The 15,605-nt window shown below is 56.2% G+C and overlaps 1 protein-coding gene across 1 annotated transcript in view; it reads left to right on the top strand.

The window, feature by feature from the left end:
* The first annotated feature begins 684 nt into the window (after positions 1-684).
* PRR5 (proline rich 5) overlaps positions 685-15,605 on the top strand; it is a 68,450-nt gene continuing 53,529 nt past the window's right edge. Inside the window, exon 1 of the mRNA XM_017893489.1 lies at positions 685-1,125. The gene's annotated coding sequence lies outside the window, so the exon portion shown is untranslated. The remainder of the gene's footprint in view (positions 1,126-15,605) is intronic.

The raw sequence follows: 15,605 nt of genomic DNA, 5'->3' as shown, positions 1-15,605 counted from the left end.
AAAGAGGGCTGGGCGCAGTGGCTCAAGCCTGTAATCCCAGCACTTTGGGAGACCGAGACGGGCGGATCACGAGGTCAGGAGATCGAGACCATCCCGGCTAACACTGTGAAACCCCGTCTCTACTAAAAAATACAAAAAACTAGCCGGGCGAGGTGGCGGGCACCTGTAGTCCCAGCTACTCGGGAGGCTGAGGCAGGAGAATGGCGTAAACCCGGGAGGCGGAGCTTGCAGTGAGCTGAGATCTGGCCACTGCACTCCAGCCTGGGCCACAGAGCGAGACTCCGTCTCAAAAAAATAAAAAATAAAAAAATAAAAGAAGAGAGAAAAGAGAAGAGAAGAGAAAAGAAACTGGCTCAGAGAGTGTGATGGGCCCCCCCACAGTCACACAGCAGAAAGGGAGGATCCAGGAATGCTCCCTAAAGGAGGTGGCAATGGTCCTGGGCCAGCAGGATGGAGGGTTTGACTGGGCCAACAGGCAGAGGGCTGGTGTTCTAGGCGGGGTGAAGAGGAGGAGGGGAGCTGTCCAAGAGGCATGGCAGTCTGAGCCCAACACACAACACAGGGTGGAGTAGAGTGTGGGTGGGGCTCAGGGGTATGTGCTGAGCTGACCTGTAGTCGCAGGGCAGGAATGAGCTGTCTGGGCTCCTGACCCCACCCTGCACCTTGGCCCGGGCCAGTTCCTTCTGTCCGGGCAGGAAGGAGTGCTCTGTGGGCTTGGAGGCTGTAGGCGCCTTCCTGGGGACTGCTCTGTGAGCAGTGATAAAATATTTATCAGCCAGCAGCTGGGCTTCCCTGCACAGGGTGCAGTCGGGGGCAGCTCCCACCCGAGCCTGCAGCCTGAGTTCTGCTGAGTCATGGGGGAGCCCAGTGAGCCACCTGCCCTCAGGCTCCTGGGCCCCCTCTGCCCTTTGGCCATGTGAACGCCTCCTAATGTGTAAACCATTGGGCTGCCCATAAGGCCAGGCATCCAACGTGCTTAGTGCTGAGCAGGGTTTCAGAGCTCACCCCCAGGAGGGTGCAGACCTCAGCCAAGGTCGCAGGGCAAAGGACACCCGTGGGCTGGGATTCCACCTGTGCCCACCCTGGCAGCATCCCACCTCCTGAGTCCTCTCAGCACCCAGCAAGGTAGGTACTCTTTGCGTCTGGTTTTAGACGTGGGGATGCCTAGGCGTGGAGACGGGGCGCGGCGTGTCGGGTCTCATAGCCCTTAGCGGCTGAGTGGAGATTTGGCCCTGGTCTGTCTGACTCCAAGACCCTGCTGTGTGCCCCTGCCCCAGAGGAACCCCACTCCGTTTCAGCCCTGAATCAGGACTGGGGTGTCCGTCCACCCTGATGTGACACAGTGCTGTGACTTCGGGTTTGCGCTTTTGATTTTTAGAGTAGCAGCAACAACAAAAAACAGTAGCAGATGGCTTCTTCCTACTGCTGCGTGGGGTGGGACAAAGAGCAGGGGGTTCAGATTCTTTTGTTCACTCATTCATAAAAAGCATTCTGGGTACCCTGGCCAGGGGCCAGCGCTCAAGGCTCCCGGGACCAATGGGGGACGTATCAGATGGACCTGCCCTAGGGGAGCTTATGCCATGGTGAGGGGAGTCAGAGGGGTGGGCTTAGTGCCTGGGCCTGGTCACCTGCTGTGTGACCTCGAGCAGGTTGCTTCACCTCTCTGAGCCTCAGTCTCTGATTTGTGAATTCGGGGTAAACTTGGCTTTTTCTCTGAGCAAGCAAGGATCACACCTGTGTTCTTATTCTTTATCACAGCCTCACATCCACCAAAGCCTGCGGGCACAGATCAGCCTTTGCACCAGCTCCAGTTTCCAGAGTAGGCCCTGGCAGGCTTTGCATTGGCTCGTCCAGGAAATAACCGTGAGCTGGTGCTGGGGCCTTAAGGACGGGCTGGTTTTAAGGTGGAAGTTTTGCCTAAGGTGCTCAGAATTCTGAAGGGAAGTGCTGGTCCCCAGAGCCACGCATGCAGCAGCTGTGAGAGGGAGCGGGCTGCATGCAGGCTCTTAATGGGAACCCTGTGGGTGGTCGGGTCATCTCCGACGCCCAGTTCTGGGCTGGGCCCTTGTTGCATCCGCTCACCACCTGCCCGGACATGCAGTCTCTTCCTGCTCACTCTCAGCCTTCTGTCCTCTAGGCCTTCCTCCTGCTGTTCCTATACCTAGTCCGATTTTCCTGCCATCCTTCACCTGCTGGGCTTCTGCTGGCTCTTTTTTTTTTTTTCAGAAGGAGTTTCACCTTTGTTGTTCAGGCTGGAGTGCAATGGTGCAATCTCGGCTCACTGCAACCTCCGCCTCCAGCAATTCTCCTGCCTCAGCCTCCCAAGTAGCTGGGATTACAGGCGCATGCCACCACACCTGGCTTACTTTTGTATTTTTATAGAGATAGAGTTTCACCATGTTGGCCAGGCTGGTCTAGAACTCCTGACCTTAGGTGATCCACCTGCCTCGGCCTCCCAAAGTGCTGGAATTACAGGTGTGAGCCACCGCACCCTGCCTGCTGGTTCTTTAAGCTGCTGCTGGAAGGCATCCTCCTCTAGAAAGCCTTCCTGGCTGCCTCCTGTTCACCCTAGGCCGGGCAGACCCACGGCCCTCCCAGCGCCATCTCACCCTGGGCTCTGCTTATGCCTTTGGGCCAGCACTTGTCATACAGAGCTTCTCTGCCCTGTTCCCAGGTCTCCCCAACAGCCTGGGGCTGCTTTGTGTGGTTCATCTCTAGGTCCCAGGGCTCAGCTGGAGGCTGGCACAGAGTGGGACCCCAGCAGCATTCGATGAATTGAGAGCATGAGTGAGTGACAGAAATGCTTTAGGGGACAGGAGGCACCTGCCTTAGGGGACAGGAGGCACCTGCGTTAGGGGACAGGAGGAAGCCTGCAGGTGCACGCGGGTGGGGCACTCACTACTTCTGTGAACCGTCTGTGCAGGCGGGGCCTCTGGTTTCCTGGCCTTCCAGGATGATGGATGGTCAGCCGGACAGTAGAAAATTAAGATTTCTGGGGCCTTGAAAGCGACTGCCATGGGAGTCAGTGCCCTGGGGGGGTCAGGAGCACTGGCCTTCAGGTCTAGGCCTCTCCCCTTGTAGCTGAGTGACCCTGAGTGACTGCCCCCTCTCCTAGTCCTCAGAGGATCCCTGGGGCCACCCCAGGTCCATTCTGCGAATGCAGCATTTATTCATGCGAGGGAGGTGGGCAGAGGCAGGCTTGTGTTCTTAGGATGGTCACGCTGGTGTCCCACAAACACACAGACAGACAGAAAAAAGACCCGAATGAAATGCACCGAGATGGGGAGCGGTAATTTCTCTGGTGGTTTGTTTCTTTTTCCATTTTTTTTATATTTTTCAAATTGTTAGAGTCCCTTCAGTGACTTTGAGCGTGCATTGAGAGCCCAGTAACACTGGGGGGCAACTGCCATAAAGACACAGCCTCGGCCGGGAGCGGGGGCTCATGCCTGTAATCCCAGCACCTTGGGAGGCCGAGGCGGGTGGATCACCTGAGGTCAGGAGTTCGACACCAGCCTGACCAACATGGGGAAACCCCATCTCTACTAAAAATACAAAAAAAAAATAGCTAGGCATTGTGGCACATGCCTGTAATCCCAGCTACTCAGGAGGCTGAGGGAGGAAAAGCGCTTGAACCCAGGAGGTGGAGGTTGCAGTGAGCCGAGATCGCCCTATTGCTGCCTAGGCAACAAGGGCGAAACTCTCTCTCAAAAAAAAAAAAAAGACTCAGCCTCTCCCCTCTGGGACACTCAGTCTGATGGGGGAGGCTGGTCAGAAGACATAGAGCCATGGTGTGATTGGAACTTTCGCAGAGGGAAGCCTGGGACTCAGGAAGCCTGGAGAAGACCCTGGCCCAGCCTGAGGGCTTGTACAGGTGCCACTGTGCTGAAGGCTGGTTACGAGGGAGGCAGGTGTGTGGGTGAGGGTGAATGTAGTGTGGCTGGAGACTTGGAGGAAGGTGAGTAGGACGGCGAGAGACCCACAAGGAGGGAGGGCTGGACCTCAGCCTGAGTGAGTGGGTTTGGTGGGGGGAGCACTGATGTCAGGTCCCTCCTGGGAGCTGCTGTGATTTGGGGCTTTCTACTTTATTCAGTCAACAAACTTTTCTCAGAATGAGGCTGCTCGGGGCCGTAGGGCACAGATACTGATGTGGCCCTTTAGGGTCACAGGGTCCAGGGTTCAAGTCCCAGCTGCACCACTATCCAGCTGTGCAACTTTTGACAGTTTGCTCTACCTCTCTGAGTCTCAGATACTTCATCTTTGAGATGGGCAGAAGGGCACCTGCCCTGTGGCTTCCTGTGAGGAAGTATAGAAAATGCTGGGCACAGTCCTTGGAATGGCATGTCACTCCCCCACCCTAAAGTGCATGTTTAGTAGAAGGAAAGGGGGGATGGGGAAGGATGAGGGTTAGGGACAGAAGTGAGCGTCTGAACCTAACAGGAGGGCTGGTCCCTGCCTGGTGGGGCAGCAAGGGGTCCCGCCACAGCCCAGCCAGGAGGTGGGCATCCCAGAGCCGCAGCCGTGGCAGCACTGCCTCCATGGAGGTCCGACAGCAGGGCTCACCAGCCTTTGTCCTCCCCACCCTGGGTGCCTGACTGCCCCATGGGAGCTGCTGTGTCTTCCCATGCCTGCCCACCACGGCAAGCGGGCTGGGACGTCTCTCTGAGCCACAGATCCCCTGGTTGGGAGGATAAGAGATGGACACCTGGTCTCAGACTCCCCCACACACACCAGGGCATGTTCCTGGCTCCTTGCCAGAGCCTAGGTGCCTGCTTAGAGGCTCACAGTCCCCTGCCAAGAACTCAAGGTGACACAGTGGTGGCAGTGTGTGACAGAGGAGGGAGCCAAGATGGGATTTGAGAGCCTGGGGCAGGGCAGGGCAGTGCTGGGGCACAGGCTGCAGGACCCGGACAGAGCAGGGTCGGACTACAATGTGGTCTCCACATTCGTGCATCCCGGCAGCTCTCACTGGACCCTGGCATTCCAGGGCCACGATTGTCTGCCAGGGTAGCACCGCAGTAGCTCTTCCTTCCTCACCCTACCATGCCACCAGTGGTTGCTGAGTCTGTTCTCTCTCGGTCCCGGCATCAGCAGAGCTGGGGTGCTGATCCTCCTCTCCTGACCTCTATGTGAGGCTCAACTGACACCAGCCCATGAAGGGCTCAGCATGTGCCTACCACATAGTAGGAATCTGCAGGATGGTGGCTGTTCACCCGGAGGGCCAGCCTTCCTTGGACTGGATTCCTGGGAACTCAGGGAAGTGCTCTGCAAAATGTTAGTTAAAAAAAAGTTTGGGAGGCCGGGTGCAGTGGCTCATGCCTATAATCCCAGAACTTTGGGAGGCTGAGGCAGGCGGATCATGAGGTCAGCAGTTTGAGACCAGCCTGGGCAACATAGTAGAAACCCCGTCTCTACTAAAAATACAAAAATTAGCTGGGCATGGTGGCGGGCACCTGTAATCCCAGCTACTCAGGAGGCTGAGGCAGGAGAATCACTGGAAACCAGAAGGCAGAGGTTGCAGTGAGCCAAGATTGCCCCACTGCACTCCAGCCTGGGCAACAAGAGTGATACTTCATCTCGAAGAAAAAAAAAAGTTTGGGAAACATCCCTTTTTGGGGAGTCCAGCAGACAGTGCAGGCACAGCTCTGTGGAGGCAAGGGTGGCTGTTGAACTTTGTTTGACTCTGTGTTTTCCAGCCTTGTGGGACCAGGGGCCTTGCTGGGAAAGAGCAGCCACTGAGCCCCAGGGGGACACCTGTGCCTTGTGTGGCTGTGCAGAGGGGGCTGTGGGGCTCACAGAGGGCTGAGGCAGGAGGTGATGTGGGCAAACTGCCCTGTTCAGAGGTCCCTGTGGCCACAGCCTGGAGGGCAGCCAGGAGGAAGAAGCCCAGCCACAGGGAGGCCGATGTGGAGGGGATACTGTGGCCAGAGCCGTGGCCTGAGAGAGCAGTGGCTGGAGGGAGGAGCTGGCAAGAGTAGGAATCTGTGGGGCCCAGGAGACAGTACAGAGGGAACCTGCTCCATGTGGCCGTGGACCTGCCTTACCACTGGCCCTCTGAGTCACAGAGGGGCGTGGCCAGCAGAGCTGAGATGTCCTCAGGAGAGGAGCCAGCCCAACGAGGCGGAGAGGCCTGCATGCTAGGGGTCAAGGTTAGCCACACTGCCTTGCTCTGCTGGCCCCAAAGCTGAGAGGACCCTCCAGGGAGGCCTCTGGTCACAGTGCCAGGCAGATTATGGGAAGGCAATGTCACAGTCACTGAGCTCAGGTGAATTTCTTCCTTAAGCATACTCTAATACAGGGGACGCCATGGGCAGAGAGGGGAGAGACTGGGGGAAGGAGGAGGCGGAGCGGGAGGAGGAGGGGGAGGGAGAGGAGGAGGAAGAGGAGGCGGAGGAGGCCCACCCAGATCCCAGCCAGAGCTCCTCATCCACCTTCCTCCGTGGCTATCAGCTGGGGTGCCTGGACATAGCCTCTGGTGCTGGGCTCTGGATTCCACCATGTGCCCCCGCTGGCCTCTCTGTGTCCATAGGTGAAATGAAGACCCCCTGCCCCCCACACTCTGCCTTCTCACAGAGCAATTATGAAAGCCTGGTAAAGACACGGAGGCTGGCATGGGGTGACTGATTTGGTCAAGGTCAGATTTGAATCCAGCACTTAGCTCAGGGCTGGCACATAAGAGGTTCTCAAGAAATACTTGAGTTAAAAGGAGGCTGCAGATGGCTCTCTTGGCCTGGGAATGTCGCAGAGACAAGCACAGTACCTGGTGTGTGGTCGGAGCTAAGTAGCTGCTAAGCCATGTTATTACAGGAGCCACCTAAGGAAATTGCCGCTCTCATTCTGCAGGGCCGCCCAAGGCCTCTCTGAGCCCACCAGGGAATGTGCCCACTGTAGCGGGTGGCCTGGACAGTACTGTCCTCCAAACACAGATGTGTGTGTGGTGGGGCAGGGCTATGGAGAAGACTTTGGTGGATTAGGTTACTCCAAGAAGGGTTTTGCAGGATGAATAGGAGTTGGCCAACCAGACCAGGCTTAAGGGAAGATCATCCCAGACTAAGTGAACGGTGAGCATGTGGACATGAACTGAGCCTGGCTTCCAAGGACAGGGCCTTCTGCCAGAAAGCCGGCCTCTGCTTTCATTCACTCAGGAGGTTTCAAGGAGGCCCCTGGGTCCCCTGCCTCTCCTCTCAGATACCCTGGGAGCTGATGGCTCAAGCTCCCTGCAAGAAGCTGGGAGCTTCTAACCGCATGGCCACCCTCTGGCCTTATCCCTGCAGTGAAGCCCTGGAGAGCCCCTTCCTGTCATCTGCCCCTTGAGTCTGGGGAAATTCCCGTGGGCCAAGCCAGTGCTTGGGGAGTGACAGAGTTTGTAGTCAAGATAGCCACCCACCTCGAGGGCCACCTGGCAGCCCCAGCTCCTGAGGAAGAGGCTTCTTGCCTTGGCCTCAACCCATCTGCCACCCACGCCCAGAACCACAAGACAGAGGGCCCAGACCTCGGTTACTCAAAACCAGAAACTGCCGAAAAGATCTGAATGAGGAGTCCCCTTGGGGCCAGGGCCAGGTGTCTGGGCAAAGCCATCCTCCCACGCCCAGCACCCCGAAGGAGGGCAGGGGGAGCGGGGAACCAGGAGCTGTATCCACCCTGCCAGCTCACCCTGCCTCAGGCTCCAACAAAGGGCAATTCATGGACCCTTGAGGACCTCTGAAGGCAGGTCCCCCACCCGGCCTCAGATCCAGTCCCTCTGGGGTCCCAAGAGCCCTGGCTGCAGTCACCCCTCTCCCCTCCCCATGACTCATTAGCTGCATCCTGAGCCTCAGTCTCCCCATCAGTAAGATGAGAAACCTACTCGTGAGCCACCTGCGGGATAGAAGCAGCTTCCGCGGATGAGCAACTGTGTCCACCCTGTCATCCTTGATAGGGTTCATGGATGGCTGAAGAGGGGCCAGCCCAATCCTTTGTCAGAAGCCCTAGCCCAGGAACAGTAGCTGGGCCCCTCGCGGGGGTTCGTTTCATTGGCTCTGACTGCAGCGACAAGTGGGGTGTGTCCCCCGGACTGGGTGGGGGCCTCGAAACAAGGACTTCTGGAATTGATTGAGGATCCAGGAGGGCCCAGGCCAGAGGGGTGGGCTGGGGAGGGGCCTGGGGCTTTTCAGTTAAACAAGCCCAACTCCCCACCCCAGTGTCCACAGAGCCTGAGCTGTGAGCCCAGTGAGGCCAGGAGCTGGAAGTCAGGCTGACCCAGCCTCAAGAGTGGTAGAAAATGTGCTGGTGATGGCCAGGCACGGTGGCTCACACCTGTAATGCCAGCATTTTGGGAGGCCGAGGTGAGTGGATCACCTGACGTCAGGAGTTCAAGACCAGCCTGGCCAACATGGTGAAACCCTGTCTCTACCAAAAAAATACAACAATTAGCTGGGTGTGGTGGCAGCAGCTGAGTAGTCCCAGCTACTCAGGAGGCTGAGGCAGGAGAATCGCTTGAACCCACGAGGTGGAGTTTGCAGTGAGCCAAGATCGCGCCATTGTACTCCAGACTGGACAACAGAGCGAGATTCAAAAGAAAATGTGCTGGGGACGATGGGGAAGGGCAAAGAACACTGAGGACCGGGGTCAGGAAGCCCGAGGGTCACCTCCTCCCTGCACTCCAACCGCCTGTGCTGCCTGGCACTGCCCAGCGTGCACCTGCCCCCAACCCTCTGCCCAGGGCACTGTTGTGAGGTTGGGGGCAGACAGTGGGTGTGGGTGCCGAGCACAGGGCCAGGCTGATGTCATTGTCCACAGTGGGGGAGCAGCCCCTTCCTGTCGCTCTGGTCTGTGCTCCACTTGGCCGTGCTGGGTGAGGTCATCCTTCTTGGCCCCGGTGATATGTCACCTCTGGAGGCTCAGGCCTCCTGCCTCCCAGGGCTTCTGGAGCCTCCCTTTACTGCCCTCTTGTGGCTCTCAGGGGAAGGGAAGTGGCAGCCCGGGACTCAGGGCCTGGCATGAAGTAGGCACTCTTGGAGTGGAGGCTGCTGGGGTTACTGAAGGCTTGTGCAGTGTTGGGCGGGGTCACTGTGGGAAGCGTGTGGCTCCAGAGTCACAGCTGGACTCTGATCTCAGCCCTTCCACTCACTCACCCTACAACCCAGGCAAGTCAGCTTTCCCTCAGAGCCTCTGGTTCCTCTTCTGAAAAATGTGGGTGGAAATTCTGGCCTGTGGGTCTGCCCCGGGTCGGAGGGTAGATGGTACGCAGTGCCAGCACCCAGTAGGGCCTCCGTGAGTGAGCATGTGTCCTTTAGCTTTGCACTGGGACAGTCCTACTCTGCCGGTGACCCTACATATCCCATTCCTGTGCAAGACCTCAGTCTCACCATCTGTAAATTGGACAGCAGAGGCCGGAATGGACAGAGCAAGACCCTGTCTCAAAACAAATAAACAGAAAAGGATTTATCCTCTGTCTGGAATAGAGCCATGTGTATTTAACCACAAAAATGTTTTCCCTCCTCCACCCCAAATCTGTGGATGCTCCATAGAGAAGGGCCATGCTTATCCCTCAGCTGCTTCTTAAGGTGGGAGCCTTGCCGTTTCAGAAAGCCAGTGAAAGCCACACCCCTCTCCCCAGTGAAAGCCACACCCCTCTCCCCAGTGAAAGCCACACCCCTCTCCCCAGTAAAAGCCACACCCCTCTCCCCAGTAAAAGCCACACCCCCTCCCCAGTAAAAGCCACACCCCTCTCCCCAGTAAAAGCCACACCCCCTCCCCAGTGAAAGCCACACCCCTCTCCCTAGTGAAAGGCACACTCACGGCCACTATGACTCTGCCAGGCGTGGGCTGTGGTGCCTGACACCCTCTCAGACATGCCCAGACACATGCTGGAGTTGCTCAGAACTTACACACAGAATCCTGCGCACCAAGGGAGGGGCCAGAATCAAAGCCGAGATACATGATGCCCCTTCTGCCTAGCTTTGTCCCCTTTCAACCCAGATAGTGCCCAGAAAGACGGTTCCACTTGCAGGCCCTACACCCAGGGCCCTGGCTTCCATGGTTCTATCCTTTCTCCGTGGGGGAGCACCGTGATGATGCCACACATTAGAAGTTCCCCTGTTGGGGCCGGGCACGGTGGCTCACGCCTGTAATCCCAGCACTCTGGGAGGCCAAGGCAGGTGGATCACCTGAGGTCAGGAGTTCGGGAGCAGGCTGGCCAACATGGTGAAACCCCGTCTCTACTAAAAATACAAACATTAGCCAGGTGTGGTGACACACACCTGTAATCTCAGCTACTTGGAGGCCGAGGCATAAGAATCCTTGAACCCAAGAGAAAGAGGTTGCAGTGAGCCGAGATCACACCACTGCACTCCAGCCTGGCGACAGAGTGAGACTGTCTCAAAACAAAAAGAAAAAAGAAGAAGTTCCCCTATTGGGCACCTGGCTTTTATGACGTCTTGTTCTATTCTTGTGTTTTTTTTGTTGTGTTGCTGTTGTTTTTATTTTTTTGAGACAGGGTCTTGCTCTGTCGCCCAGGCTGGGTTGCAGTGGCATTAACTCGGCTCACTGCAACTTCCACCTCCTGGGATCAAAAGTTTCTCCTGCCTCAGCCTCTTGAGTAGCTGGGATTACAGGTATGTGCCACCACGCGTGGCTATTTTTTGTTTGTTTGAGATGGCGTCTCTGTCGCCCGGGCTAGAGTCGGTGACACGATCGTGGCTCACTACAACCTCCACCTCCTAGGTTCAAGTGATTCTCCTGTCTCAGCCTCTTGAGTAGCTGGGATTACAGGTGTGCACCACCACGCCCAGCTAATTTTTGTATTTTTAGTAGAGATGAGGTTTCACCATGTTGGTCAGACTCCTGACTTCGTATTCTGCCTGCCTTGGCCTCCCAAAGTAATTTTTGTATTTTTAGTAGAGACGGGGTTTTGCCATGTTGGCCAGGCTGGTCTTGAACCCCTGACCTCATGATCTGCCCACCTCGGCCTCCCAAAGTGCTGGGATTACAGGCGCGAACCACCACACCTGGCAAATACGATATTTGATTCCTTCTTTTACATCTTTAAGTATGTGAGGCAAATTTAGTTTTACAGTCGCCTTCCAATGGTGTCTCGGGAATTTCCTCCTGGTATGTGTGGTGTTTGCTTGTCCTTCCCTCAGGGTGGTCTGTTTCTGTGTGTTGTGTAATTTGAGATTATGAGTTTATCTCCAGCAAGGCTTTATCTGTGAGAATCCCAGCTTGTGGGCATGCCTCCCGGAGCATTGTTTATTGTTGCTGATATAGAACACTTGTACATACTTTTGGGGTATGTGTGATATTTTGACCCCTGTACACAATGTATTGATCAAATCCGGATAATCGGGAAACCCATCACTTCAAACGTTTATCTTTGCATTTGGAACATTGCAATTCTTCTAGCTGCTTTGCAATATACGATAAATTATTGTTAATGATAATTTCCCTATCCAGAGCATTTTTATAATTGCTCTCCCAAGCAGCCTAGGGCTGTCACGGGCCTGGTGCAGCTTTTCTCATCGGTTGGGTTAGGCTTTATAAATTCAAACCTAATCCCAGGCGAGGGCAGACTCTTGGCTAAAGGCTCTCAGGAGAACTGCACACTTTTTCCTACCTCAAGCTTAGAAGGAGTAGGACAAGTTTTCTTGTCATCTCTTATTGTCAGTGGGTAGATTTGTTTCTAGGCTACATTTTATTAAGGTCACAGCCCCTCAAGCCCTCTGGTATTCTGTGGAGAATTCAGTTTCACCTCCCAGCATCCTGGTTGCTCTGCGCCTGATCTCCTGGCTGCTATCACAATTTAATAAACCCTCTGTCTCAACACCCTCTCTCCACCCCCACAAGGCTGCCACACATTCACCTAATTTCTGAGGTTTGGTTTGGTTTTGTTTTGTTTTGAGACGGAGTCTCGTTCCATCACCCAGGCTGGAGTGCAGTGGCCGGATCTCAGCTCACTGCAACCTCCGCCTCCCGGGTTCACGCTATTCTCCTGTCTCAGCCTCCTGAGTAGCTGGGACTACAGGCGCCCGCCACCACTCCGGGCTAATTTTTGTATTTTTAGTAGAGGCGGGATTTCACCTTGTTGGTCAGGCTGGTCTCGAACTCCCGACCGCAAGTGATCTGCCCGCCTCGGCTTCCCAAAGTGCTGGGATTACAGGCTTGAACCATCATGCCCTGCTTCATCCCAGAGTTTTGCTCTAAGAGGGAGCAGGAGAAGGCAGTGCTGGCCAAAGGTGGTTTTGTGGTCCAGAGGGCGGGGGCAGCATGGGTCTGACAGGAGAGGGTGAGACTGAGCTTACAGAGGAGGGAAGTGGCACCTGAGCACCAAGGCCCCAGGAGGATGGGGGAGGGGGCAGGCTGCAGAAGTCAGGGATGGGGGCGCAGGTGACCAGAAGGCCAGGAAGGAAAGAGGAGGCCCTGTGGGCAGACAGAGCCCCAAGGAGAGGAAGCCCCGGATCAAGGATCCCCAGCTCTGTGTGGGTAGATGAATGTCCACTGGATGTTGACCTGTGCCTGAACATTGACCTGAGCTCCCGGTCCAATGGAGGAGACAAGCACAGTCTGAGACCTTGACACAAGGCAGGCGGAGGGAGGAGGGTCAGGGACTGTTGGCTAAGTTGGGTGAAGGAGAGAAAGGATTGCATGGTGGGGGTGGGGGGAACCTGACAACTGGGCATGGCGGGGCCCGAGGCCACCTTGGAGGAGGAGGCGGGCCAGCTCACTGTCACGGCCAAGGCTGAGCAAGCACCTGCAGCTCTGAATACGTTTAGAGCCTGTGGTTACCCAGGGAGGGAGATGTGATGAGGATTCTCATTTCACAGATGAGGAAACTGAGGCACAGTTAAGCAGAGGGAATCAGCCCAAGGTCGACATCTATTAAGTAGAGAAGCTGAGATCCTCTGGCTGCACAGCCCGTGCTCTGAGTCACACTTTACTACCCATTGTTATTATTATCGCTGAAAAAATAACCCAGCCAGAGGAAGAGGAGCAGGGCATCCCGGGCAGAGGCAGAGCCTGGGGAAAGGCCCGGATCTTCTAGGCAGCAAGTGGGCATTTTGTCTCCTGGTTCGGGGGATAGTGGGAGAGGGGCCTGGCAGGGCGTGGTGGGAGATGAAGCAGAATCGGAAGGAGTGGAAGACTGTGCTCAGACTGGAGGGTCTTGGATGCCAGGCTTGGAAATCTGGAATTTATCCTGCAGGCAGAGGGCCTCGTCCGACGCCTCTGAGCAGCCGGGGCAGAGGCATCCTGGGTGTCCAAGTGAATGTGCTGGCAGCCTCGGGAAGGTGGATTCCTGGGGCGGGGAGGCAGGAGAGTCCTGAGCCCTCGAGGGCTGTGTGGTGGGGGGGGGTGGGCAGGCTGTGGGCAGGGGCTGAGAAAGAGGGCAGAGGAACGGTGAGCCCCAGCCCAGGCTTCAAGTGGGAAGATCTGGGCTGCTTCCAGGAGGTTTTGGGTAGAGAAAACCGGGGCCTGGAAAGGGGGATTCTGAGGTTGGTCCTGGCCCTGCCCCTCACCAGCCTGTGACCCTGCAGGTGACTTCAGGACTCAGAACCTCGGCGTCAACCTCGGTGGCATGGAGAAGAGGCCACCCATCTGGAGGGGTTGTGGTGGGGAGGCCATGGCCTGGGCTGGGCACAGCACGTACTCAGTGATGGGGACCCTGCCCTAGACTCGGTGCCCCTGGCACACCTGGAGCTGACTCCTCCTGCCCCCATGAAGAGTTGGGACCCCTCCAGCGCCCCTGCCGCCCACCAAGCCTTTCCAAAGGCTCTCGGCAGTGTTTTCTCCTTCATTTAGGAGAGATTAGAATGATCCAAGCTGGCCGGGCGCGGTGGCTCACGACTGTAATCCCAGCACTTTGGGAGGTTGAGGTGGGTGGATCACCTGAGGTCAGGAGTTCAAGACCAGCCTGGCCAACATGGCGAAACCCCATCTCTACTAAAAACACAAAAATTAGCCAGGCATGGTGGTGCATGCTTGTAATCCCAGCTACTCAGGAGGCTGACGAAGGAGAATCACTTGAACCTGGGAGGTGGAGGTTGTAGTGAGCCGAGATTGCACCACTATACTCAAGCCTGCACGATAGGAGTGAGACTCCATCTCAAAAAAAAAAAAAAAAAAGAAGACACTGAAATCCACCAAGTTTTTCCCAGGTGAGGATTCCTTGGTAGTAGAAGTGGGGGCATGGCTGGTGGATGCCACCCTGGGTAAACTCCCTTCCTCCACAAGGGAAGCCGGGCCTTGCCAGTGTCCAGAGGAGCCGACATCACCTCCACAGTTGGCTCTGTAGGCTCAATTTATGCTGTCGGGAACGCTGGCCAAGTTTTGATGGGCTGTTTCCTACCTACCTACCTACCTACCCTGTCAGATCTGAATTCCTGACTGGGAATAGTCATTCCTGCCTCCCAGGGCTGTTTGGAAGAGCAATGAAAGAATGAGTGAAAAAGCACTGCCCTTACCCCACACCAAGCCCACACCCGTGTCCTCCTCCTGGGGCTCCTCCTCCCGGGCTGTGTCAGGCAGGGCTTCACGTTGCAGTGTGAACTCTGACATCCCAAGCAGCATTCCTTCCATCCAACATTCTTCTAAGAAAAGGCTGCCAGCCAAGAAGGTGCCTGGGGAAGAGTACAGGTTGTGAGTGCAGCCCAGGAGCCCATCCTGCTCTGCTGCCTGCCTTGAGGAGCCTCAGTCTCCTGGTATGCAGAGCGGGAAAGTTCCCCGGGGCTGCCTGGCGGGGCGGCTGCAAACAGGAAGGTTAGGAAGTACACAAGCACCCAGCACGGGGCCAGACACAGCTGTGCAGTGTTACACTGCAAACACGAAGGTTAGGAAGTGCACGGGCTCCCAGTACAGGCCAGGCACAGCTGTGCAGTGTTACGCTGCCAGGCTGGAATGCCTTTGCAATGGTTACTCCTCCCGGCGCCTGTCTCCCAAAGTTTGTGTTTTTCCCCTGGAGAAAGCAGGGCTAGAGGGAATGAGGGTGTCTCCAGTGTGCTGAGTGTCAGGGTGGGACCTTTCCCCATCTGGACATGGGGTTTCCTGGAGGTCAAAGCCAGAGCCTGGCGGGGAGTGAGCTCTGTTTGGGGAAAGGCAACCTATTTGTGTCCTGGGACTGATATAACCAGTGACCATAAACCAGGTGGCTTATAACGGAATTTCATCCTCTCACAGTTCTGGAGGCTGGAAGTCTGCATCAAGGTGTCCTGGGTGGCCAAGGTGGTTGGGTTGCTCGATCCCAGGAGTTCAAGACCAGCCTTGGCAACCTAGCAAGACCCTGTCTCTACCAAAAGTCCTAACTGGTCAGGTGTGGTGGCGTGTGCCTGTAGTCCGAGCTACCAGGGAGGCTGAGGTGGGAGGATCACCTGAACCCAGGAGATCAAGGCTGCAGTGAGCCATGATCACACCACTGCGCTGCAGCCTGGGTGACAGAGTAAGACCTGTCTAAAAAAAAAAAAGGTGTCAGCAGAACCAAGAATCCTTCCTCGTCGCTTCACCTTCTGGTGGCTCCAAGTGTGCTTTGGCTTGTGGCCGCATCGCTCCAGTCTCTGCCTCTGTCCTCACATGGCCCTCTCCTCTGGGTCTCTGTGGCTGCACATGACCGCCTTCTTCTTTTTTTCTTTTTTTTTTTTTTT

Source organism: Rhinopithecus bieti, unplaced genomic scaffold (assembly GCF_001698545.2).
Source record: "Rhinopithecus bieti isolate Rb0 unplaced genomic scaffold, ASM169854v2 scaffold_24154, whole genome shotgun sequence".
Classification (NCBI taxonomy): Eukaryota; Metazoa; Chordata; class Mammalia; order Primates; family Cercopithecidae; genus Rhinopithecus; species Rhinopithecus bieti.
This window is presented reverse-complemented; position numbering and strand designations above follow the sequence as displayed.